Source organism: Apodemus sylvaticus, chromosome 7, assembly GCF_947179515.1.
Source record: "Apodemus sylvaticus chromosome 7, mApoSyl1.1, whole genome shotgun sequence".
NCBI classification, from domain to species: Eukaryota; Metazoa; Chordata; class Mammalia; order Rodentia; family Muridae; genus Apodemus; species Apodemus sylvaticus.
This window is the reverse complement of record NC_067478.1, coordinates 66,095,165-66,120,130: the sequence shown is the minus strand read 5'-3', so window position 1 is coordinate 66,120,130 and position 24,966 is coordinate 66,095,165. Positions and strand designations below refer to the sequence as shown.

The window sequence follows — 24,966 nt, the reverse complement described above, 5'->3', positions numbered from 1 at the left end:
AAGAATTAACAAATTTCTAGATGTGATATATCAAATACAAAGGTACAGAGAAACCTAATTCCAGAAATAGCACTTTAGAACTCAAATTCAGAGAACATATAGCAAAGACTAACCAAAAGTTGTCTAATTATATGCGCACTTTTATAACAGCATACCAATATTAATTTCACTTAAAATTTAATTATATATTCATGTAAATATACAGAGTTTCTGAGCTAAGTTTTTAAAGCAAATTAAAGTTTCACAGCATTCTGTTTATGCTAGACTTCTTTGTTTTGAGAAAGGGTCTTGCCATGATGCTATGTAGCAAAGGTCACCCCGAAACACAGTTCTTCTGTGCCTAGATCCTGAATGCTATGATTACAGGTGTGCACTACCACACCTCAACACCATCCATGTTTTATACATGTCTTATGCCATATACTGTTTTTTATATTCTTGGATGAGTTCACTCCTCAAAGCATCAATGTATAAGCGAAACACAAGAATGAAGAACAAAAAGGATGGAGGGGGAGGGAAAAGGAAGGCAGCAAGCAGATAAGAAGCATGTATCATTGTGGCACAAGGGATTCCCCAACAATGCTGAGATCTGACAAGTATACTGGCTTTCTGAGAGACATTCCGAGAGACATTCAGGCAGACACAGACAGACAGGCAGGCAGGCGGGCAGGCACACACGCGCGCGCACACACACACACACACACACACACACACACACACACGTCTAAGTGTCAAGCTCTGAACTACTATTTATTGAATAAATGGGTAAATTAAGAACTACCAGGCTTGTGAATGTTGCTCCATTGGTAGGTTGCTGCCTAGTGAACTCCTCTACCACATAAACTGGATGTGGTGGCACACATGAGCAATCTCAGTACTCAAGAGCAGAAGCTGGAGGCTCTGAAGGGCAAGGGTATTCCCAGCTAAGTACTGAGTTTAAGACTGTCCTGAGCTACATGGGGTCTTTCAGGGAGAAAAATTAAAACTGCACTTTTCCAAGATAATTTTATACCAAAGAATCACTAAGAGTTGTCACCACATAATTCTTGGCTGTGGGCTAAGACTGCAGAGAAGCTAACTGTTGGCTAATTTCAATCTCTTGCTTAACTGGGTTTGTTCTACTTACAAGAAACACATAAACCACCCCAAATACAGCATGCCTCATCGAAAAATCTGCACAACCAGCAATGGAAAAGAGCACAGGTCTAAAATTACATCTCAGTGTAGAAGCAACATCTTTTAAAGGCTAGATTTGCATTTCTGTTTCATGTGTGGGGAGAGGCTTTTTCTTAAAGAATCTATCACCAAGTAACAGTTGCTAACCAGAAGAAGTTACCGCAACTGTAAGTGCAGTGACAATCTGGCAATTATCAGATAAATAATCAACAAGGAGGAGCATGCAGGAAGGCAAACACTGCCCTCTGTCAGCAACCTTAGCAGCTCGCTTCTTTCTCAGAGTATCCTGTATGGGGACTTTTTGCCAAGCAGGCCTAGCCCAATTTAAATCTTTGGCTCTGCTCTTACAACAGTGCTAAAATAATCTCCCCCACACAAAAATTCACATTATTCACTAGGCTACTGTGAAGTTTCAGATGGGTGCAGATTTAGAATGACAAGATACAGGCTAAAACAGCAAGGCCAACTTCCTCTGTCCTATGACTTAAGAGCTGCAATGCTAGAGTCTACCCACTGGTGCCATAAAGCACAGGCCTAATCTTATTATTCAGTGTAGCCATTTTTTAAGTATCAGAAAATATGGACACCTTTACCCTCTCCATCAGCCATTTCTCTTGACACACCCTAGTCTGTGACACTGAAAAGGCTACCATAACCAAACACACTCTTTCACAGCATATTTGTTCAAAATAATGTCAGCTCCGTGCATTGGCTCAACTCTGTGCAAACGACATTACCCTTCACTCAATGTGGTGAAGCGGCCTTCTAAGTTCCATCATTTCTTCTCCACTCCATCCATTCCAGAGCACAGAACATGAGGCATAGCTAAGGCAGCAATACATAGAGAAACAAACCTCTGATGTCACCCACTGACATCTGTCACTCTTTGATACAACAGATGGACCATGACTAGAACACTAACAGTTACCATCTAGTGTCTCCAACCCAGCTGACAATGCCCTTTCAGACAGTGACACTGAAGTTGGTGAGGACGAAGCTGTAAAGGTTTTATATGTGTATGTAGCAAGTCAAGAGCCAGAACTCAGATCTACATATGTCCCACTTCCCAGTCAACTCAGAGCTATATGATTTCATGGTTAAAAGGTATGTTCATGGACTGCAGAGATAGCTCAGTGGGTGTGGTGCTTGCAGGACTTTTGGGTTGGATTCCTAACACCTATGTAAAAAGCCAGGCATGTTAGCAGGCTGTTGGCCACATCTGCAATCCCAGGGTTGAGACAGACAAAATGATCCTTGGGACTTTCAGCTTATATGCAGCTGAACAGGGGAGCTTCAGGCTCAATAAGAAACTCAAAAAAATAAGGTGGAGGGCCTCTCCCTCCCCCCTCCCCTCCTCTCCCTCTCTCTCTCCTTCCCTCCCTCCCTCCCTCCCTCCCTCTCTCCCTCTCTCCCTTATGTAACAGCTCACAACACTTTATTCACCTAGTAACTGCCTTGTTCTGGTCAGCAAAGGAGTTGCAACCAATTTAGTATGTGGCTCTCAGTAACTACTTAGTAGTTTACTTTACATTTAAATTTTTTCTATGCTTGTTTTTGGTAAATTTTTATTTAGTTAATGTCTAATCTTATTCTGTGCCTATTTACAAATCTATATAAAAGTTACATATGCAAAAATATCAAAATCCTTAGAAATTTGCTACAAATATTTCTTAAAGCCTGATAAATTCCTCCCCATTTTGACTCCATTTTTTGGATGGTATAAAAGTTAAAGTTGGGCCAGAGAGATGGCTCAGCAGTTCTAAGTGCTTGCTGACCAAATCCAATGGCATCACTAGATTCCCAAGAATTCTGCAAAAGCCAGATGTGGTGGCTCATGTCTGTAGTCCCAGCATTCCTGTGATGAGGTGGGAAAGTGGAGCTGGGACAATCTTCCAGGAGCTGGAAGGTCAGCTAGCTCGGAAAACATGCAGAGGCAAACAAGAGAAATCCATCCTGCCTCAAACAAAGTAGAAGGCAAGGACTCACAGCAGAGATTGTCCATTGACATTGCTGAGTGATACAACACGGGTGTCTTCACACATGAACATGTATCCACATATACATACACAAAAATTATTAACCAACAACTGTTGACTGTTAAATTTTTATGTAACTTACTCTATTAATCATCTCCTTTGTACATCTTAATTAATCTAATTAAGACTAGTACATAAATTCTTTTGTTGTCTCTATATAATTATTTTATACATCTGAAACTTCTTTTAGTATACGATCTTAAAAAGCTAAATTTCTGTTACTTCAAGTTGCTTTCAGGTGTTTGTTAAATAACTTTCAAGCCAAAGTATGGTGGCTCAAACCTTGAATCCCAGCACTTGAGAGGCAGAGATGGCAGATATCCTTGAGTTCTGGGTCTGGTCTACATAGTGAGTTCTAGGATAGCCAGTGCTATGTAGAAAGAACCTGCCTCAAAAAAACAAAATTTAAAAAAATGTACCTTTTACAGGTTTGTGTGCTAATATAAGGATCCTATGTTAGATCTTTACACCCAAGTCACTTTGGTTTGGTTTTTTGTTGTTGTTGTTTGTTTTTTAAGCTATTTTTCATTGGTTGCTTTGGGAGGGAAGGCAGACTCAGTCTGCACCCAAACTTGGATCTTCCTCTTTTAGTTTCTCCAGTGCTGGGGTTTTAGACAAGAATGTCTGTGCTCAGTTTCCACTGTTCTTTTAACACAGTGCAAAAAGTGCTCCTTTTAATTCCTAGAGTTTACTTTGCTCAAGAACCTCATCATTAGGTTTCTCCATATTCATTCTTTTTTTCAGAACAAAACTCAAAGACACAGTTATCTAGACAGAATTCCAAACGATTAGAATATTTGGAGGCTGGTGTGTGTGTGTGTGTGTGTATGTGTGTGTGTGTGTGTGTGTGTGTGTCCATGTGGAGCCCAAAAGACAGTGTTAGATGTCTTCTTGCATTTGCTCTTCATTTTGGGACAAGGCTCTCACTGAACCTGAAGTTCTCAAGTTCAGCTAGGCTGGTTGGCCAGAGAAATCCTGGGATCCACTTGGCCCCAGCCCCTCTGCTGGGTTACAGGCAGGTCTAGCAACACCTGGCTTTTTTTCTGCAAATACTAGGGATTCAAACTCATGCTTATAATTTGTGCTCTTACACACTGAGGCACCCAAAGCCCTATAAATATGAGCTCATCCTCTTATGTGCAGTCCTCTAAGGAGCTTTGCCTCCAGGTAAAACTCCTTCCTCAGTTGTTCACTATGGCTTCTTCCTACTGAAGTAAAGAAAGTTATAAAGAAACACAAATCTAGGGGCTAGAGAGACGGCTCAGCAGTTAACACTTGTTGTTCTTCCAGAGGACCTAAATTTGGTTCCCAGCACCCACATCACACAACTACAATGTCTGTGACTCAGCTCCAGAGCATCAGACACCTCTGTCCCTGCAGGTACCTACACTTATATGTACATACCCACTTTCAGATAAATACACCTACACATAATTAAAAGTAATTTTTCCATTTACTTATTTTATTCACTTTACATTCCAATCACAGCCCCCCTCCTTCCAGTCCCCCCTTACACAGCTCCTCCCCCCATTCCCCTTTTTTTCTGAGAAGGGGAAGTACCCCCTCCAAGGTACCAACCCACCTTGGCACATCAAGTCACTGCAGGACTAGACAGATACTCTCCCTCTGATGCCAAACAAGGTTGCCTGGTTAGGGGAACAGGATCCACAGGCAGGCAGGCAGGCGACAGGGTCAGGAACAGCCCCTGCTCCAGTTATTGGGGGACACACAAGCTGCACATCTGCTACATATAATGGGGGAAGGGGCCTAAGTCTAGCTCATGTATACTCTTTGGTTGGTGGTTCAGTCTCTGGGAGCCTCCAAGGGTCGAGGTTAGTTGACTCTATTGGTCTTCCTTCCTATGGAGTCCCTAATACCCTTTGGGACCCTCAATCCTTCCCTCAATTCTTCCATAAGATTCCCCATAAAAGTAAATCATAAAGAAAAAAAGACAGATCGACCAACAAGAAATGAGATGAAAAGCAGAAAACACAATTTAAAAAAAAAACAAAAAACTGCCAGGCAGTGGTGGCGCACGCCTGTAATCCCAGCACTCTGGGAGGCAGAGGCAGGCGGATTTCTGAGTTCGAGGCCAGCCTGGTCTACAGAGTGAGTTCCAGGATAGCCAGGGCTATACAGAGAAACCCTGTCTTGAAAAAACCAAAAAACCAAAAATCCAAAAAAAAAAAAAAAAAAAAAAAAAAAAGAAACTATGCGCTCAACAAACCATATTCATTAGGACTGAAGAGAAAGTGCTGGAGGAACGGTCACCAAGGAACTGAGAAAACACAAGGACAGCAAGACAGTCTTAAAAGTGATCAAATGAAAAGAAGGCCGAGAAAAGACATGGTGGGTCAGCAAGTCAAAAAGAGCGTTCTCTCGGATGGCAGCCAGTCTAGGTTTGTATAATCCAGAATGGAGCATGGTAAGCATTTTAAAGTATAAATAAATAAGCAACACACACAAACAACAAAAACTATCAGCTGGGACTTCTTAGCTCAGTAAGTCAAACACAACAAAAACCCAAGTCAAACCAGAAATATATAAGAGGTAAAAGAACTCACCTCCACCCTTAAGCTTAAAGAAACAGTAAAAGAAGTCTGTATGCAGAGATGACACCAGACTAAAATCTGGATGTTCACAAAGAATGGGTACCAGAAAAGCGAACAACAAAGAAATAGAATGAACCACTGTGTCTGTAAATAGATCACCATCTTCTAAAACAGCAGCAAAAGGCAAAGTTTCAAAGCTACAGGGAAGTAGAACTTATGAATAGGTAAAGACCAGAAGGGCAGGGATGGAAGCCACACCCACTGCCAATGCTTCCAAAGGATATACTGTGATGATTGAAAGATATGTGACAAGGTTCAGAATACCCAACAAAGCAACATATCTCATATCCCACTAAAGGGGGAGGGGGAGAACAAGAGACATAAAAAGCACATTTTAGCAGGGAAAATAGGAGGAGGAGAAGAACAGTGAATAACTAAAGAAAAATGAACACCACGAGGGTAGATTAAGAAACAATCGTACTCATGAGGCAAGGCAGGCAGAGTTCTGTAAGATTAGGCTAGCCTAATCTACATGGTTAGTCCCAGACCAGCCAGGGCTATGTAGCACTTGGGAGGCAGAGGCAGGCAGGTCTCTTGAGTTTGAGGCCATCTTGGTCTACAGAGTAAGTTCCAGGACAGCCAGAACTACACAGAGAAATCCTGTCTTAAAAAAACAAAAACAAAAACAAATCAAACAAAAATACCAAATAAATAACATCAGACAAGCCAATTAAAGAGATATGAGACTAGCAGATATTATCAGACACCGTTTAAAAAGAGGCAGTTATAATCTATACATAAGAAATGCATTAAAATATAAAAACACAAATAAAAATAAAAGGATAAACTGGAGTGCCAAATGCCTAAAGTCTGGCCCTCAGTAGGAAGCAGGAGGATTATAAATTCAAGGCCATTCTGAGCCAAATAGTAGGCTGAAAAAACCCAAACCAACTAATTTTTTGTTTAAAAAAGAGACTTCTTTAAAAAAATATTCCTACAGGAAATCTTTGTCAGCCTATAGGAAAAACACAAACATAATGGAATATTAACTTCACAGACCAAGCTCAGTATAACTGCAAACTACTATGAAAATGTCACTGTTCCAATAGACAGCTGTATTCAGTAACAAGCAAAAAAAGCAGTTCTGACAAAATCCCAACTTCCCAGTCTTAGCATGCTATATAATACTCAACATACTCAGTTCTAACAAAAACTGGAGGGACATACACATCAAATGGAAGCAAACTGGGAGCTCAGAAATAAAGCCCGGCATCTGAGGGTTTGGTTTGACAACATGGCAAGACTGCTTCATAAGGGAAAGATCTCAACAATGGGGAGGAGGGTCAGCCGGGCATTCACAGACAATGGAATGGAGACAAATCTTTAAACTTTATACTGTCTATAAAACTTTATTCAAAATAAATGGAAAACTAAATTTATAAGTTAAAACTTTAGAAGAAAACAGGGAACTAATTAATCCTCATGACTTTGAACCTGACAATAGCTTCTTAAATGACATAAAAACTCAGGCAAAAGAAAAATAAAGTGAAATTCTAGTTTAAAAAATTAGCCTTTCGTATGTTAAACAAAGTACGTAATCAAAGGAATAAAAAGACAACCCACAGAATCATGACTCTTGTAAATGCATACTGACTGGGTAAGTGCAAATATCAAACATATGTAAAGTTCTAAAGCTGGGCACAACAGCCTCTACAACCACAGTCCTCGGTAGGCTGAGGTGGAGGAATGTAAAGTCAAGGCCAGTCTGCATTCCATAACAGGCATTGTCACAAAAAACAAATCAACAAACTGCTACAAAATGACAACCCAATTTAAATGACTAGGGAGTTGACTCTGTCAGTGAAGTGCTAGTCATGCAAAGATGAGGAATTTTGCTTTTGAGTTTCTGTTTAAACCTAGCACTGGAAGGTGGATGCAGGAGGATTCCTGAGGCTCTCAGGATAGCCAGTCTAGTCTACTTGGAGAGCTCCAGGCCACTGAAAGCCATTTGAAAGAACAAGGCATATGGTAGTTCCAAGAAACAACTCCTGAGATTGACGACTGCCTAACACACACACACACACACACACACACACACACACACACACACACACACACACAGAGAGAGAGAGAGAGAGAGAGAGAGAGAGAGAGAATACCCAACTAAAAAATATTGTCCTAAAACAGACATTTCTCAAGTAATATTGTCTAATGTTCAATGTTGTTATTCATTTAGGAAATGCCAACCAAAATCTCAGTGAGGTAACCTTTAACCTATTAGGACAGCTATATCAAACAAAACAAAACCAGTCTCTCCTAAAGAAACATGACACTCAACAACAACCACAAAAAAATTACAACCACAAAAAAATTACCACCACAAATTATCCAGTGTAAGAAAATGGAGAAGCTGGAATCTGTGTTTGTGTGCTGCCACACAGTCACTATGGAATAGTTTGGCGACACAAAATTGCCATAGACATCAGTAATTCTATTTCTGGGTGTGGGGACCAAAAGGATACTTGCATATATAAAATGTTCATAAAAGCTTTATTTACAAATCAAAGGTGAAATAACCTGTCTGTGAACAGAACAAGAATGGAGAAAATGTGATATGGATTATTATTTTTCATAAAATGCAATGGAATGGAGTTCTGATAGACACTACAATGTGGACAAAAATGGAAATCAGTATGCACAGTGAAATAAACCGGATATAAAAAGACAGTGTATGATTCTATTGTAGAAGATGCCTAAACTAGGCAAATTCTTAGAGATACAAAGTAAACTAGGCATTTACTAGACTTAGCAGGGAAGAAAACAGTATGGAAGGAAATACCTCTTCCTCAGTCAGTTACAAAGTTACTGTTGGGGAGATCTACTATGGAAATAAAGAAGCCAGACTATAACAGGTAAAGAATGATTTATTAAAGACACTGATTTTACTACACAAAGAGGAAATCTTAATTTCCTAAATGAAATAGAGAATAACATTCAAGTACATTTGCTAATATCACAGAGTTGAACTTAAGTATTTCACTTAAAAATGGCAAAATCAAAGTGAGTACTTAAGAGGCAAGACCACTAATGAATTGGACTTTAAAAACTTAAGAACTTGGGCTCTTAAAGGAACCTGTTAAAAAATGAAAACAAAAGTCACAGGATGGGAGAAAATATTTTACAAATCCATTGAAAGACTTTTACCCAGAATGCACATAGAAGCCACTAGCCAAAATAAAATAAAATGAAATGAAATAAAATAAAATAAAATAAAGCTATCTAAAAAAGTTACTGAGCAAAAAAGGTATGACGATATTGAAATCAAGAACATGGGTAGCTCAAAATCTGTTAAAGATGCTCAACAGTCTTATCTGTGAAAATGCGAACCACATCTCAAGATAGTACTATAATAGAAATGAAAGGTCAAAAAGTGGCCGGCACCAAAATGCCTCAGTGAGTAAAGGCACTTACCATCAAGCCAACAACCTGGGCATGTATGTGTGAGAATATCACAACAGAGTCCATTATTTAACTTTTTATTTATTCATATATTTAACAAATCATTCATGCCTAAACTTGTCACAGTCTATAATAGCATGTAGATATAGAAGCCAGACTATAACAGGTTTAGGTAAAGAATGATTTATTAAAGACATTGATTTCAATACACAAATAGGAGATCTTTGCTTTCCTAAATGAAATAGGAAATAACATTAAAGTCTCGGCTTGAAGCTAATTCACCAGTGTTGAGTAACTGTCATCAATTCTGAATTCATTCGTTTGTTTGTTTGTTTGTTTATTTGGTTTTTCGAGACAAGGTTTCTCTGTATAGCCCTGGTTGTCCTGGAACTCACTCTGTAGACCAGGCTGTGGCAGTCCTGGAACTCAGAAATCATCCTGCCTCTGCCTCCCAAGTGCTGGGATTAAAGGCATGTGCCACCACTGCCTGGCTTCCAAACTCTTAAAGTTCTATCATGCACAATAGTTTGAAACTTTGTAAAGAAAGGAATTTAGATACTTACTGGCTATTTGGGGTATAGGAGAAATGTCCCACAGTAAGTTCAATAGCCACTCAGTGATCTGAAATGTTAGATAACTTGCTCTTGCCTCTCAAGTGTAAATAAAAGTCATGCAAAAATTCCCAACACATCTTCTGTGTCATTTTCTGTTTCCTATTCTGGTGGTGTGCATCAGTTAGGGCTGATGATGTCTGCGGGGAGTACTTATGACCCTTAAGGGAGATGACTTTTCAACACCCTTCCTTAGTAAGCAGAAGCTGCCCAAGGCCCATCTCTAGGAAAGACAAACAAGACCTAGACATACAGAATACACAGAGAAGGGGTTAGAGAAAGTTCACCCTTTAGAGCTTTTGCAAATCATTCCACAAAAAGATGAACTAAATCAGAAAGAAAAAAGAGGAACCACATTGTGTATACAAACTCAGAACACCGGAAGCGAAATCCTAGGCATACAAAAGCAAGGCTTGTGAGGCCTGTCACAGAACACAGAACTCGGCTAATGGCTGCACTTTTGCTACTCTGCCTTACTGCAGAACGGAAAGCTAAAAATAATCATCTCTGTTACAGAATATTTCTTGCTGTCTTGGGGGAAGTGAAACTAAAGTGCCTATCTGTAAATGTCAACCCCTCTGGCTTTAATGAACTCTGGTTTACTCAATCCCAAATTTGATTAACTATGTAATCTTTAAAAACAACTGCAACAATATAGCTTCATCACTCTTCCAACTATCTTTAAAACAACAAATTACAGGCTGGTTGCGGTTGTACATGTCCGTAATTTCCAGTCAGGAGGCTGAGGCAGTAAGATTAATCAAATGGTCATAGCCTGCATGGTATAGGTTAGCCAGGGCTAAACAACAAGACTGTCTTAAAAACAGCAGTGAAAGATGACAGGAATGTGTGTTTCCTCCAACAGAAGACACATACTGATTCACTATCACATTTCCATTGCTCTGATCAACTGCTACTTATCTTTTTTTGATAAGTTCTCAGGTAGCCCAAGCTGGCCTTAATAAAACTCATGATGTAGTAGAAGACTGAACTTTTGGTCCTTCTACCTTTACATCCTAAGTGCTGAGATTAAAAGTGTCTAACACCAGCCCTGCTTTATGCAGTACCAGGATTGAATTGAGAGATTCTTCTACAGGCAAGCAATCTACCAACTGGATCACAGTCCCAGTACTACATTTACTTTAAAAATGGAAATTTTCTATAATATAATATTTAATGACATGAGAACAGAGCTATAAAATATTACATGAAGGTTAGGGATTGTCCAGCCATTACAAGCACAGGCTACTCTTGCAAGGGGACCTGGGTTAGGTTCCTAGTACCCACATAGTGGTTTACAAGCACCTGGAACTCCAGTTCCAAGGGATCTGATCCCAGTTCCAAGGCCCTCTTCTGACCTCCACAGGCACTACACATGGTCCATAGGCATGCACATGGTGCCCTGACATACAAGAAGGCAAAATACTAAAATGCGTAAAATAACCATATAAATAGAAATGATTAGGTTTAAAACTTTTAAGTTTTCCAGTCGGTGATGGGGCATGTCTTTAATCTCAGCACTCAGGAGGCAGATCTCTCTGAGCTGGAGGCCAGCCTAATCTACAGAGCTGGTTCTAGGCTAGCCAAGGCTACACAAAGATACCCTGTCTCAGGGGGAAAAAAGTGAAAAAAAAAAAGGCCCAAAATATTCAATATAAATTGAAACAAATACACTTATGCATTAAAAGATCAAAGCAAGCATTAAAATCATATTTCTTGTAACTTCTATATTTTAAACTTCATGTTGAATATGACTGCTTCTATAATTTTGTATGCCTTGCCCAAAACTAATGTATTACTTTGTATATTATCTGGAAAGTCTTGGCATCCTACTGCTAATGCTGTGAAAGTATTTGATAATAAAAGCAGCTCAATTCTTTGGCACATGAACAAAGTTCCACCCTTTCGTTCTTTCCCATAGAACTCAGTAATAGAATACGCTGCAGCTGTATTGTGTGATACTACTGGACTGATGCTGTACAAAAGGCATCCATTTCGCTCCTTCCTAACTACAGGTCCCTGTCACCCCACCTCAGTTAGCTTACACTTTTCATCATTTTCCTCCAGAGCACAACTCTGCCTGCTCTATTTATTTACACTTGATCTTGTTTCTCAGATTAGGCCTGAGAGATACACTGAATAGACTCTCCAGGCTCCAAGGCAACTCTAGTGCTAAACAAATAAAAAAATTCTTATCTGGCCTGTGCAACTCTCACACCTGGCTATCAAGCCGAGCCAGGCATCTAGGAACCAAGCTACATGATAAGGAAGTTGCTGTAAACTTTCTCACTTTTATAGAAAGTTAATTAACTCATTGTTAATATAAAAGCCTTTGCTTATAAATATATAAGCAAAGAACACTGTACCAAGCCAGCAAAAAGAAGGATAAAGATTTGTTCAAGGTCATGCTCCGCTACATAGCAAATTTGAGGTCAGCCTGGGCTACATGAGACACTATTTCTTTCTTCAAGGTTGGTAAGATGACTCATCAGATAAAATTACTTATAGCCTGAGTTCCACTAACTTTAGAAAGTTGTCCTCTGACCTCTATACACATACAGTGACATACTCCTGCCCTCACATATATACATTACATACAAATAATAAAACTGTAAACCCCAAGATATGTATATGTGTAAAGCTTTTATACAGATTGTCAAACTGCTATCAGAAATAGACTGATTGTAGAAAGATGGGTCAGCAGTTAAGAACACTGGTCCTCTGTCACAGACATACATGCAGGCAGAACACTGATACACATAAAATGAAAATATAAAGGTTAAAAATTTTAAATTAAAAACAAAGAAATAAAATACCGATTTTAGCTGGGTATGATGGCACAGTCCTGAAATCCGATCTCTTGGGAGACAGACACAAGAGAATCTTGAGTTTGAAGCCAGTTTGGCCAACATAGAGAACTTGTTTTAAAATCAAAACAGAATAAAACTCAGGGTTATGGTGGTGCACACCTTTAGTCCCAGCACTCTAGAGACAGAGGCAGGCGAAGCTCTCTGAATTCTAGGCCAGCCTGGTCTACATGGTGCATCTCTTTCCGTTGACATAACCAAAGGGTACCCAAGAGCTGTACATGTCTTTTCTGACACTAGAGAGGAAGAGGCAATGATTCCTGTCTTACCATCACACCAAACAACCCACAGGGCTGAGGTGGCCATTCATTTTGACTCTGCGAAACTTGGAATCACTTGTTTTTTTTTTTTTGCTACCACAATGATCATTAGTGACCATGCTAACAGCAGTTTTTATAGCACATGATACAGGAAAACCTACTTGGAAAGACTTCAAGACAGAAAGGGAAGAAAAAAAATCAGAAAAGACTGAACTGAAACACTCCAGGCATATATATATATATAAAGCAAAGGAGAAGAAAATGGAGTGTATAGTGAGAAGGAAATTAGAAGAAAAATAGTTGTTTTTAAAAAATGATTATTATTATAATGTGCATGAGTGTTGTGCCTGAATGTCATTCAGTGCTTGGGGAGGCAAGAAGAGGGCATCAGATCACACCTGCAACTGCACTTACAGTCTCATGCACTTATAGTTGACATGTGACAGGTACTGGGAATTGGACCTGGATCATAATCAGTACTCTTAACGACTGATTTATCTCTCCAGCCCAAGTTTGTTTTTTAAATAAAAAATTAGCATTAAAGTATACATGAAAGGTAAGAAACTAAGAGAGAAAAACTGATAGATAATACAATAGAATGGAAGAATTGCTAAGTTATGTCCTTAACTAAGCAAGTAAGCAGAATCTAAGCCTCAAGTCCAGAAATTGACCTCAGTTCTGAGGTCATTCAGATCCCAGGAGAAAGCCTAGACAGCATCGCAGACAGAAGTCAAGTCAGGTGGGAATAAGTACATACACAGGGACTGCAGGCGCTTCTGCTCATCAATGCCTCTTGCAGCCCCCTGACGGCCAGCGTTCAATCACTAGAGCCCACATGATGGAGGTACAGAATTAATATGCATGAGTTGTCCTCTGACACAGACAGACAGACAGACACACACACACACAGTTAATTAAATGTAAATATATATATATACACATGAAGAGAAGGGATTATGATTGGTTCTATTTTCTCAGTGAGAAAAACTGAAAGCAAAAGTCTCACTGAAGAGGCCCAGCAGTGGCTGGGAGTGGGACGAGGGCATGAGGTCATCTAGAAACTGGTGACAGCAGCAAAGCCATAGCTCTCTGGCCAAGACTCCTCCACCCACACATTGTATCCAGTTGCCCTTCGTATGACATGCTGACAACGAGGAATGGGGTCATTTGTTACAAAAATCTCTCCTTGGTTTATTTAGTTACTAACTATAACAGCATTAAAAAAAAAGTCTCCATAAAAGTTTTAGTCCATCACAAAATCTGAATGACTTCTTTGTGAGTGTAATTTTTTTTGAACTAGGTATACATCTGGAAATTGTTTTCATTTTTATTGTTCTATAAAACTTTCTCTAATTTCCTAACTAATTTTAGCAGGCATAAAAACAAACATTTCTCACAAGTGTAGTACATCACAATATACCTGACAATGTTTTAGAAGAAAAAAAGATCTCATGACGAAGGAATTCTGGGAATCTGTTTAGTATTTCATACTACCTCCTGCTTGGAGATGTATGGAGTACATACATTATCACAATGGCATTCGGTTTCTAAGCCCAGTGGGCAGACTCAAGAGCTTCTACTAGCATCCAAGTCACACACTGGGGTCAGCATCCAAAACCACATTTTATACACTGGTACACACACTAGTAGACATTTCTTGGAACTTGTCAGTAGCCTGTTATTGCAACAGACATTTTGTTTGTGGCTTTGTCTCCAGACTCAGAATTAAAATACCTGATCAGAGGCTAAGCCAGAAAGTGCAGCATTCTCCTGCCCTTTACTGATTGGTCAAGGGCTGGACTTGGTAGTTAACGAAATTCAATAGTAACCTCAGGATTTCTGCTGCAAATGTTGGGACATATGAGTTTTCTTTTTTTGCTGGCTTCGAATCTGTAAGGATTCCAGATACTATGGGAACCACATAGAGCCTAAAAATGGTATCAACATCCAAGAAAGAAAGGCAGAGAATAGAAATCACAAAAGATTTGCTGCACAAATATTCACTCAATAACCATGAAGCATCTACTACATATAACTTATTATGCTAGGTACTGGGATACATTAGTGACAAGTAAACAAAGCAAAACAACTGCTCCCATAGCCCTTTACCTACACATTGCCAGAGATGTTAAAAGATAGTCATTGTTTTGTATGTGTTGTGTGTTCAGTATAAATGTTTTACATAAGTATTAATATCTCAAGAAGAAGATGAAGGAGGCAATTGTGTAAAATATCTATGGGAAGAGCACTCCAAATTTGAAAACACTCATGGCCAGCTCTTAGCAAGACCACCAATGTGATTAAAGCCACATTCAAGAAGGAATAATTGTCATTAATTGTAACACAAATAAGCTCTGCAGTCCTAGCTACTTGGAAGAGTTGAAGCAGGAAAATCAAGAGTTCAAGGCTAATTGAACTGCACAGGGAGACCCATTCTCCTGAACAAATCAAACAAACCCGAGAAGCAGCTCATAAAGACTTGAGTTGGCTGATCAAATTGATTCAAGACTAACCACAAGTGCATAAACAGAAGAATACTACAATTAGCTTATTTTTAAAAAATTGCTCTCACTGTAAATTTGAGAATATTGCAAAGCAGGTAAAAGAGGAATGATCCAGGAAAGAGACCAGTAGTTCAGATCAGGGTAGTAGCAGCAAAGGTCCTGGGACGTGCTAAGAGTCTAGATATACCTTAAAGTATAGCCAAGAGGATTGCCTGGCTAATAAAACTTGGGACCTGACCAAAGAATCAAATACAACAATAATTTTTGAATCAATGAAAGAGACTGGGCATAGACCTTACAGATTATATACATATACAGCACACCAAGACAAGGGAGGGCTTGCTCAAAGCCAAAGACTACAAAAAACCCATGAAGATGTCCTTAAATGAGAGAGGAAAAGATGGGCTAGAATTCACGTGAAGGGAAGAAGGGAATAAGAAGAAGGGAAGGGGTTACTTCTACTCTTTCAGTTTCAGACATGTTAAATTTGAGACATACAACTGAATCATGACATAAATTAAATACTTGAAAGAAGCTCTAGAGCTCATGTTTAATCTCACTTAAAGCTGAGATCAGATGAAATCACAAAATATAAACAGAAAGAAAGAACAAAAGAGTCTACGAAGAAATGACTAAGGAGAAGGGAGGAAAATAGAGTATGTATGTCCTGGAGTCCAGCAAAAACTATGAGGAAAGCCTCAGGGATAGTGTCAACATGAATGGTAAGCAGTGAGCTGCAGCAGGAGAACAGGCTGAAGTCTGGATTCCCAGACCTGGTTAAGGATCACTGCAGGGGAGAGATGGGGACAAACACTGGACTGAATGAGCTTGCAGAGGCTAGGTAAGAAGTACAGATAGTAAACCAGGAGTGCTGCTACAGCCAGGAAAACAATGAGGCAGAAGCACACAGGAGACCTGGAAGGGCAAGGAAAGAAGGGCCTGTGGCCTGTGCCTTCTCTCTGCTCAAGGCCTTTGTTCTTTGGTTACATAAACTCCAGAATTAGCTTTTATTCCCATGCAATTATCAGGTAGGCTTTAACTAGTTCCAATAGTTTGGAACTATTATTTCTAGTAGTTGTTTTTATTTTTGTTTTTGTTTATTTTTCTTTTTTTGAGACAGGGTCTCATGTAGCCCACAGCCTCAAACTCCCTACATAGTAGAAGATGTCTTTGAACATCTTCCTGCTACTTCCCAAGTGTTGGAATTACAGTTGATAGCCATTGTGCCTGGTATCTAATACATTTCTTCTACAAAAAACCTTGTATAAGAAATAGTAGTTGGGGGATGAAAAGATGACTCAGTGGTTAAGAGCACTTATTGTTCTTACAAAAAAGCCTGGCCTTTGATTACCAGCACCCAAACAATAGCTCACAACTGCCTGTGACTCCAGTTCCAGGGGATCAGAGAACTCTCTTTTAGCCTGTGTATAAAGCCTGCCTACATATAGTACACATTTATACAAGGAATCAAGTGGTGATACACATAAAATAAAAACCAACTTTTGTTTTGTTTTTTGAGACAAGGTTTCTCTGTATAGCCCTGGAAAAAACCAATTTTTTTTTTTTTTTTTTTTTAAAGCTTTACAGGGGCTGGAAAGTTGGTTCAGTGGTTAAGAGCACTTAGGTGGCTAAGAGCACAGATGACTTGGTTCAATTTCCAAGACACATATGGTGGCTCACAACTACCCCTAACAACAGTCCCAGAGGATCTGATGTCATTTTCTGGCCTCTATGGGCACTGCATATACAACAGTGTATAGACATACACACAGGTAAAAAACACAAATATAAAAATAAATAAAAAAATTTAAAGTAAGAATATAGCAGCTGGTGGGGCCTGCTGCAGGTGCACACTTGGGGAACAAGATAGGAAGCCCACCTTAAACATGAGGGAGGCCAGCCCCGGACTACAAGGTGAGTGTCAGACTAGTCAGGGTTACAAAGAAAGACCCTGTGCCAAGTGAAAAAAAAAACACACACTTTTTTTTAAGTTTGGAAAGTAGACAGGAAGAAGGGTTTGGGATTGCAAGTCAGTAGTGCAGCACCTGCCCACAGCACCTGCCCACAAAGAACACAAACGCCAGTACAGCAGATTGCAATTCTGCCTTTTTACTTTGTTTTATTTTTCTGTGGTATTAAGCACTGAGCTGAGGGCTTCAAGTTTGCCAAAACAGGGTTCTATCACTGAGTAATATAGCTAGTCTGCCTTTCTATTTTATTTTTGAGACAGGGTCTTGCTCAGGCTAGCCTGAACATCCATTCTTCCAACCTCAGCTTCCTGACGTTGTATTCCTACGTCTAGTATTACAGGTGTGTGCTACACCTGGCTTTAGACTTGTTGTTTTCCCTAAACATGTTTCTCTAATTAAGAACATGATTTTGTTTGTTTGTTTGTTTATTCGTTTTTGGAGACAGAGTTTCACTGTGTAGCAGAACTCACTTTGTAGACCAGGCTGGCCTCGAACTCAAGACATCCACCTGCCTCTGCCAGTTAGTTGGTTCTGCAACTAAAGGTGCTTGCTGAATAATTCCAGCAACCTGACCCTATGTAAAGACAGAATGGGAAAACCAACTCCACAAAGTTGTCCTCTAACCTTCACATATGTATGGGCAAACACACACTAAACTAAAAAAGTTTTTAAAAATTATATCTATTCTATACAATCCTTCCATCTTAAACAAGGTGAAAGGAAAAGATACTGTATAAGGACCTTAAATTCATGGGCCCACAAAGTGTTTTCAAAACTGAACATTAAATGTATATATGACACATTTAACATTTGCCTATTGCTGATTTTATATTCACAACTGATGAACTAAAGATTCTGGCTATTGGGTAAATACTGGTTTATAATTCTGAAATCTGTATCTTAGGAAAACATAATATTTCAATGAAATTCTCTCTGAGGACTAAGAACTCATTGAGGTAAGTAGTATGAGTAAGTTCATGCCTATTGTGGTGGTTTGAATAGTTATAGCCTGATATATGTGAATGCTTAGCCCATAGAGAGTGGCACTATTGGATGGTATGGCCTTGTTGAAGTATGTTGGCTTTGCTGGAGGAAGTATGTCACTACAGAGTCAGGCCTTGAGGTTTTATATGCTCAAGCTATGCCCAGTGTGGTATACAATCTGCTTCTGCTGCTTGCAGATCAAGATGTAGAACTCTAAGCTCTTTCTCTAGTACCATGTCTGTCTAGATGTTGCCCTACTTCCCACAATGGGCTACATCTCTGAAACTGTAAGCCAGACTCAATAAAGAGTTTCTGTAGTCATGGTGCCTCTTCACACCAATAAAACCCAAACTAGGACATCCATTTATACCAGTATAAGCAATGACCAAAGGAAAACAATCAGAAGTGAATGGACAACCAAGACAGGACCCAAAATCACAGGCAAAGCAGCTGCTCTGTTACAATCCTACCCCAAGCAGAAACCCAGCACATTCCACAGAAGAGAGGTGATCAGAAAGGTTATTTGCTAGAGCTGGCCCAAAGAGATGCTAGAGCAAAAGTGGGCTCCTTAGCCTGAGGAGTCTATCTTCAATTGTTTTCCCATGTGGTTTCAAATAAGCAAAAGCACTGCTGACTTCTGCTTGTCAAAGAGTAGTAGTGTTGGAGGATATCTGATCACACTGTGAACTCCAAGGTTGTGTTATTAACTGGAAGAACCTGTTTCTAGTTGTGGTGTGGCTCAGCCTCAGCACACACCTTTAATCCAAGCTCATTCTGCTTATTGTAAACAGGATTAAATAAAGTCAACCACCGTTCAAGAGGAGGAGCAAGCCACAGATTGGCAGGGAGTGAACATAGGAAAAAAAAAGAATAGAAGGGAGTCAAAAGGATAGACAGAAATATGCACAGGAAGTAGAAGGGAGGGGCATTCAGTTTGAGAAGTTCTGAGGCAGTGTGGAAAAAGAAGCTCATTTTGGGGTGTTAGCTGTAGAGGAAGCTCAACTGGGTGCTTTCTGTGCCTCTCTGAGTTAACAGGCTTTCACCCCAGCATCTGGCTCCCAAGTCTTCTTTGGGAAAATTGAACTATTGAGATTTAAAAAAAAAAAAAAAAAAAAAAAGCAGGATGAAGAAGGGAGCATGGCTTCCTCGATGTCCTTCCTGTCCATGCCTTCTCTAGTGAGATGTCAAGGTGCTGACAACTGAGGCTAGTCTTAGAAGTTTCACACAGTGTGGCTCCAGCCATCAGTCAGCTTCACATGTATTCACAGCAAGAGCAGTGTTCCCTAATGTTGGAGAGGACCTTAGCCTGCTTTATCTACTTAAATAGACAACACCATGGCAACTGTAGACAGTCCTACAAACTTCCAGCAGCTGGGCAATATATGGGCTTTGGAATTTGACTCACTATACTCTATAGATCAGATGTTTTCTTTTGTTTTTATTCTTTCTATTTGATAGGTAATAACAGGAGGAATATAGGAAACATTCTTAGCATTTACAAGAGCTCTATCTTCAGGCCTAGGGGGAATGACAGTAAGAAAATGAGGACACTATACCAGGGAGGGGGCAACAGGAAAAGGATGCCCAAGAAAATCAAATGGAGAGATGCCAAGGAAACCATCCCCTGAAATCTGGACTGAGCCAGTTTTGCACCCAAGTAAAGAGAAAATTCTCTTCTTGTCTGTCTATCAATCTACTTACCTACCTACCACTCAGGAACCAAAAGTGAAGGTTACCTTCTGATTGATTCTACAAAGCAAGCCTGAGCTACACAGGATAGTAAGAGCCCAGCAAAGCAGTGATCAGAATGGGGTAGTCTTTGGACAGAAATGAAGCTGGATACATTTTAGTGGTAACATTAAAACTGGGGCAAAATCCTAAACCAATAGTAGAAGAAAAAGCCAAGTGCTAGAATGACTAACATGGCTGTCCATGCAGCAGTCAAAAGTCCAGTTTGTGTTCTAGAAGCATTGAGCTAAATAAATGTCCTCTCTAAACACTGTCCTGTCATCTACACCTAGACCATAAGGTGAAAAATTATCTGAAAAGTAATTACACATAAGTCTGAATAACCCTGAGTTGCAATAATGTTTTCAGTGCTCTCTATCTATACTGGCTAAGAGAACTATGCACAAATATACAAATGACAATATAAACAATACCAGGGCACCTGCAATGCCAGTACTGAGGAGGCTAAGGAAGGGCTGATCAATAGCTTTGGTTAAATGGTGCTACCTGATAAAACTATCTCAAAAATTGAACAAACAGAACTATTAAATAGTTTCAAAGTACTAGAAAAATCAAAAAGAAGCAAAGAAAGAATAATTCATGTCGTAGAAATCAGGAGAAAGTCCTAAATGACAAAAAGTTAACAAAGACTAAATATAATAGAGTTAACATAAAAGTGGATTATGTTTTAAAAGCAAACTTTCAGAGGCTACAGTCTTCTATTTATAATAAAGAAATGTGTGGCTCTGTCCATGAGGACAATTCCACTAAAAAAAAAAAAAAAAAAAGAGAGAGAGACACTAACAAGTGTTGGTGAGGATGGAAGGTAATGTGGACATGCATACAGTTTTGGTGGAAGTGCAAAATGGTACAGCTGCTCTGGAGAACAGTTTAGCAGTTCTTCAAATGTCGCTCAGAGCTACCATATAAAGCAGCAGTTCCACTGCTAGAGACACACAGAAGACAAATGGAATGCGCATGTGCTAGACTCAGCGCCATGATCTCACGCATGCGGGCTTAAGTCCCCAGTTGGTGGAGCTGTTTGGGGAAGGGTTGGGCGGTGCGGCGCATACAATTTCGAGGACCTCTATCTCTGCCTTCTGAAACCATAGCCCCAATAAATCGGTTTTGTTTCCTATAAGTTGCCTTGGTCATGGTATCTTATCATAGTAATATAAAATTAAAATTAACAAAGACAATATCCAGGCCAAAACATGTACCTGAATATTCATATTAGCTAAAATACAAGGGAATAAATTCATACAACAGAGTATCATATAACCATAAGGAAAAAAATGAGTCAGGCAGTGGTGGCACACACCTGTAATCCCAACACTTGGGAGGCAGAGACAGGCGGATTTCTGAGTTCGAGGTCAGCCTGGTCTACAGAGTGAGTTCCAGGACAGCCAGGGCTATACAGAGAAACCCTATCTCAAAAAATACCCAAAAGAAAAAAAATGCAGTTGTAACACACACATACTTCCACACACTAAAAAAGTAAAGTAAGAGCTAAACATGGCAGCAGCTGCCTATAATCCTAGGAAGTTGAAGTAGAAGGAACCCTAAGTTCAGAGCCAGCCTGGCTAGAAAGCAAGACCCTGCTAAAGACTGCTCAAAGATGCAGAAACAACGAGGAGAGGATCAGCAAGATGGCTCAGCAGGTAAAGTAGTTGATGACTGTTTTGAGTATGAATGAGAATGGCCTTCACTCAGTTTAAATGCTTGGTCCCTACTCAGCAGAACTATGGGAAGGATTAGGAAGTATGGCCTTATTGGATAAGGTATGGGGGAGGGGTTGGGGGCCAGGGGCATGGCTGAAGTTTCAAAACCCTAAGCCACACCCAGTCTCTATATATTCATACCTGCATCATGTGGGATCATGTGTAAGCTATCAGCTATCAGCTGCTGCTCTGGCACAATATTCACCTGCCTGCCTGCCCGCCACCATGCATCCTGCTATAATGTTCACAGACCAGCACTGAAACTGTAAGCTCCCAATTAAATGCTTTCTTTTCTAAGTTACCCTGGTCATAGTGTTTCATCACAGCAATAGTAACAGGAATTAAAACGCTGAGCAAGCCTTATGACTAGAGTTCATCACTGGTGACCACAAGAGGAGAGAATCAACTCCTGAAAGCTGATTATTGAAAGACATCCCGTTATCTCCCCACCTCCTCCTCCCATCATTCGGGAGTAAGGGAAACGAATTGGAAGCAAATATCTGAAAATTCTTTTTCTGAGGACTGGAATATAAAGGAACTCACACTCAGGTGTGGTGGCACCTACCTCTATAACATGCCAGAAACTAAGACAGTTGCAAGAAAGGAAAGAATAAAGCCTGTGCTATATAATGAAACCCTGCTTGAAACAACAAGTGCAAATCACAAAACAAAAAGTGCAAACAGTACACAAATACACACACACACACACACACACACACACACACACACACACACACACACAAAGTTCTCAAAAGTCAACAGTGAAAAACATCCAATTAAAAATATGAAAGATGTGCATGGACATTTCCCAAAGGACACAGATGGAAAGATATTGAACATCACATCTGTTTAAACATGTTCAATTTAAAAATAATGGCAATAATTAAATGTGCTGGCAAGGATAGAGGGAAATAATGGGGGTTAAACGTTTAAACAGGATATTTGGTAAGTTAGCTTAAGATACAATTTCTAAAAAACAAAACAAAACAAATTTGAACACAGGCATACACATGGAAAAACCATGCTTCCTTGTATCCCAGAATACATAGGGTTATTGTACTGGCTGGCTTTGTGTCAACTTGACACAGGCTGGACTTATCACAGAGAAAGGACACTGAGGGGAGAAAATGCCTCCATGAGATCCAGCTGTAAGGCATTTTCTCAATTGGTGATCAAAGTGGGAGGTCCCCTTGTAAGTGGTGCCATCCCTGGGCTGGTAGTCTTAGGTTTATAAGAAAGCTAGCGCAGTAAGTCAGAGGAAGCAAGCCAGTAAGGAACATCCCTCCATGGCCTCTGCATCAGCTCCTGCTTCCTGACCTGCTTGAGTTCCAGTCCTGACTTCCTTTGGTGATCAACAGCAATGTGGAAGGTGTAAGCTGGATAAATCCTTTCCTCCCCAACTTGCTTCTTGGTCATGATGTTTGTGCAGGAATAGAAACCCTGACTAAGACAGTTGTTAACAGAAAAATCTCAGTGACAAGCAGGGGAAAGACCTAGAGGTACCCCCAACAGCACAGGATTGTCATTATTCTTGGTTTCCAGTCTGCCAGAGCATTGGGAAAGCACTGCCAATATAGTAAATGGCCTAGTATTTTCTCAAAGTATAAACATACATACAGACATGACCCAGAAGTTGCACTTGTGGGTGTGTATCTGGAAAAAGACAAGCATTCATATTAACACTAGCCACCATTTGTGATTTTCCAAAAACTAGACTCCAAATTAGCCTCAAGAAGTAATGTGATGCCGGGCAGTGGTGGCACACACCTTTAATCCCAGCTCTTGGGAGGCAGAGGCAGGTGGATTTCTGAGTTAGAGGCCAGCCTGGTCTTCAGAGTGAGTTCCAGGACAGCCCAGGCTACACAGAGAAACCCTGTCTCGGGGAGGAAAAAAAAAAGGTAATGTGATACAACCACACCAAAAAATAGCACTTAGTAATAACAACGGCATATTTGTACCATTTATCACAAGAAGAAAAAGAGAATGAAAAAAATTTTTAAAATTAGTTGTGGTTATATTACCCAAAGCTCAACTTTTCTTGCTTTCTGTCTTGCCTTGTTTTGTTGTTTTTGAGGCAGATGCAATACAGCCTTGGTGGCCTTGAACTTCTGATCTCCTGCCTCTATCTCTAAGTTCTGGGACAACAGATGTCTGCTACCATATTGTTTTGTGCTGTCCTGGGGATTAAACCTGGGCTTTAGGCATGCTAGGCAAGCACTCTACCCACTAAGCTACATGTGCCTAAACTTCTTAATTTTAAATTTAGGGGGGAAGAAAATTAACAACTCGATTGGAAAGAATATCTAACAGTCAATTCATAAGAAAAAGAAGTAACAATCATGTAAGCAAAGAATTCCATCTTTATGATAACCCATTCAAGTTAAAGCTACAAAGGTTATAGATTTATAGCTATAATTAGGAATGAGGAACAGATTTTATCCAAGGACATCACTGAGAGCCTAGGAGAAAAACTGTGACATAGTCAGCGGGATTAAACATTCGTATAAACCTTTCTCTAAGAGGAAATTCAGACACTGCTATCAAGATTTTAATATATAGTCTATTTCTAGGAATTGTCTTATAAAATATTGGCTATGTTTAGTTATATATCCAGAGGCAGGTAACACAAAACAGTCTCTGTAATACTGTCTTAAACTGCAAGAAACTAGTTTTCACTAGTTTCTGAAACTAGTTTTCAGTCAGACAACAAAAAATATCACAAACAAAACAAAATAAAAAACAAAACCATCACCCAGTCACTCAATTGTGACATAGTCATTAAAAAATAATAAGACAAACATTTTCACACGTAGGAACTGTCTCTGAAAAAATGCAAAAGAAACTACAAGCCTCACAGGTGGTGGAGACTGGGATCTGGAGAACCTTCCTGGTCAACCCTTCTAGTTTATGGAGGGTCAAAATGGAACAGAAAAATGTGTATGAAACACCATAACATAAACCAAGACATTTTAAAAAGTCAGCTTTTGTACCAAAGAAGTGTATTATCAAATATTTTATACATATATATATATATATATATATATATATATATATATATATATATATACACACACTGTTGCTGTCTTCAGACACACCCG

At 39.6% G+C, this 24,966-nt stretch overlaps 1 protein-coding gene across 4 annotated transcripts in view; it reads right to left on the bottom strand.

The window, feature by feature from the left end:
• Positions 1–24,966, bottom strand: part of Pias1 (protein inhibitor of activated STAT 1) — a 115,772-nt gene that overhangs the window by 41,013 nt on the left and 49,793 nt on the right. The gene's annotated exons all lie outside the window — the stretch shown is intronic.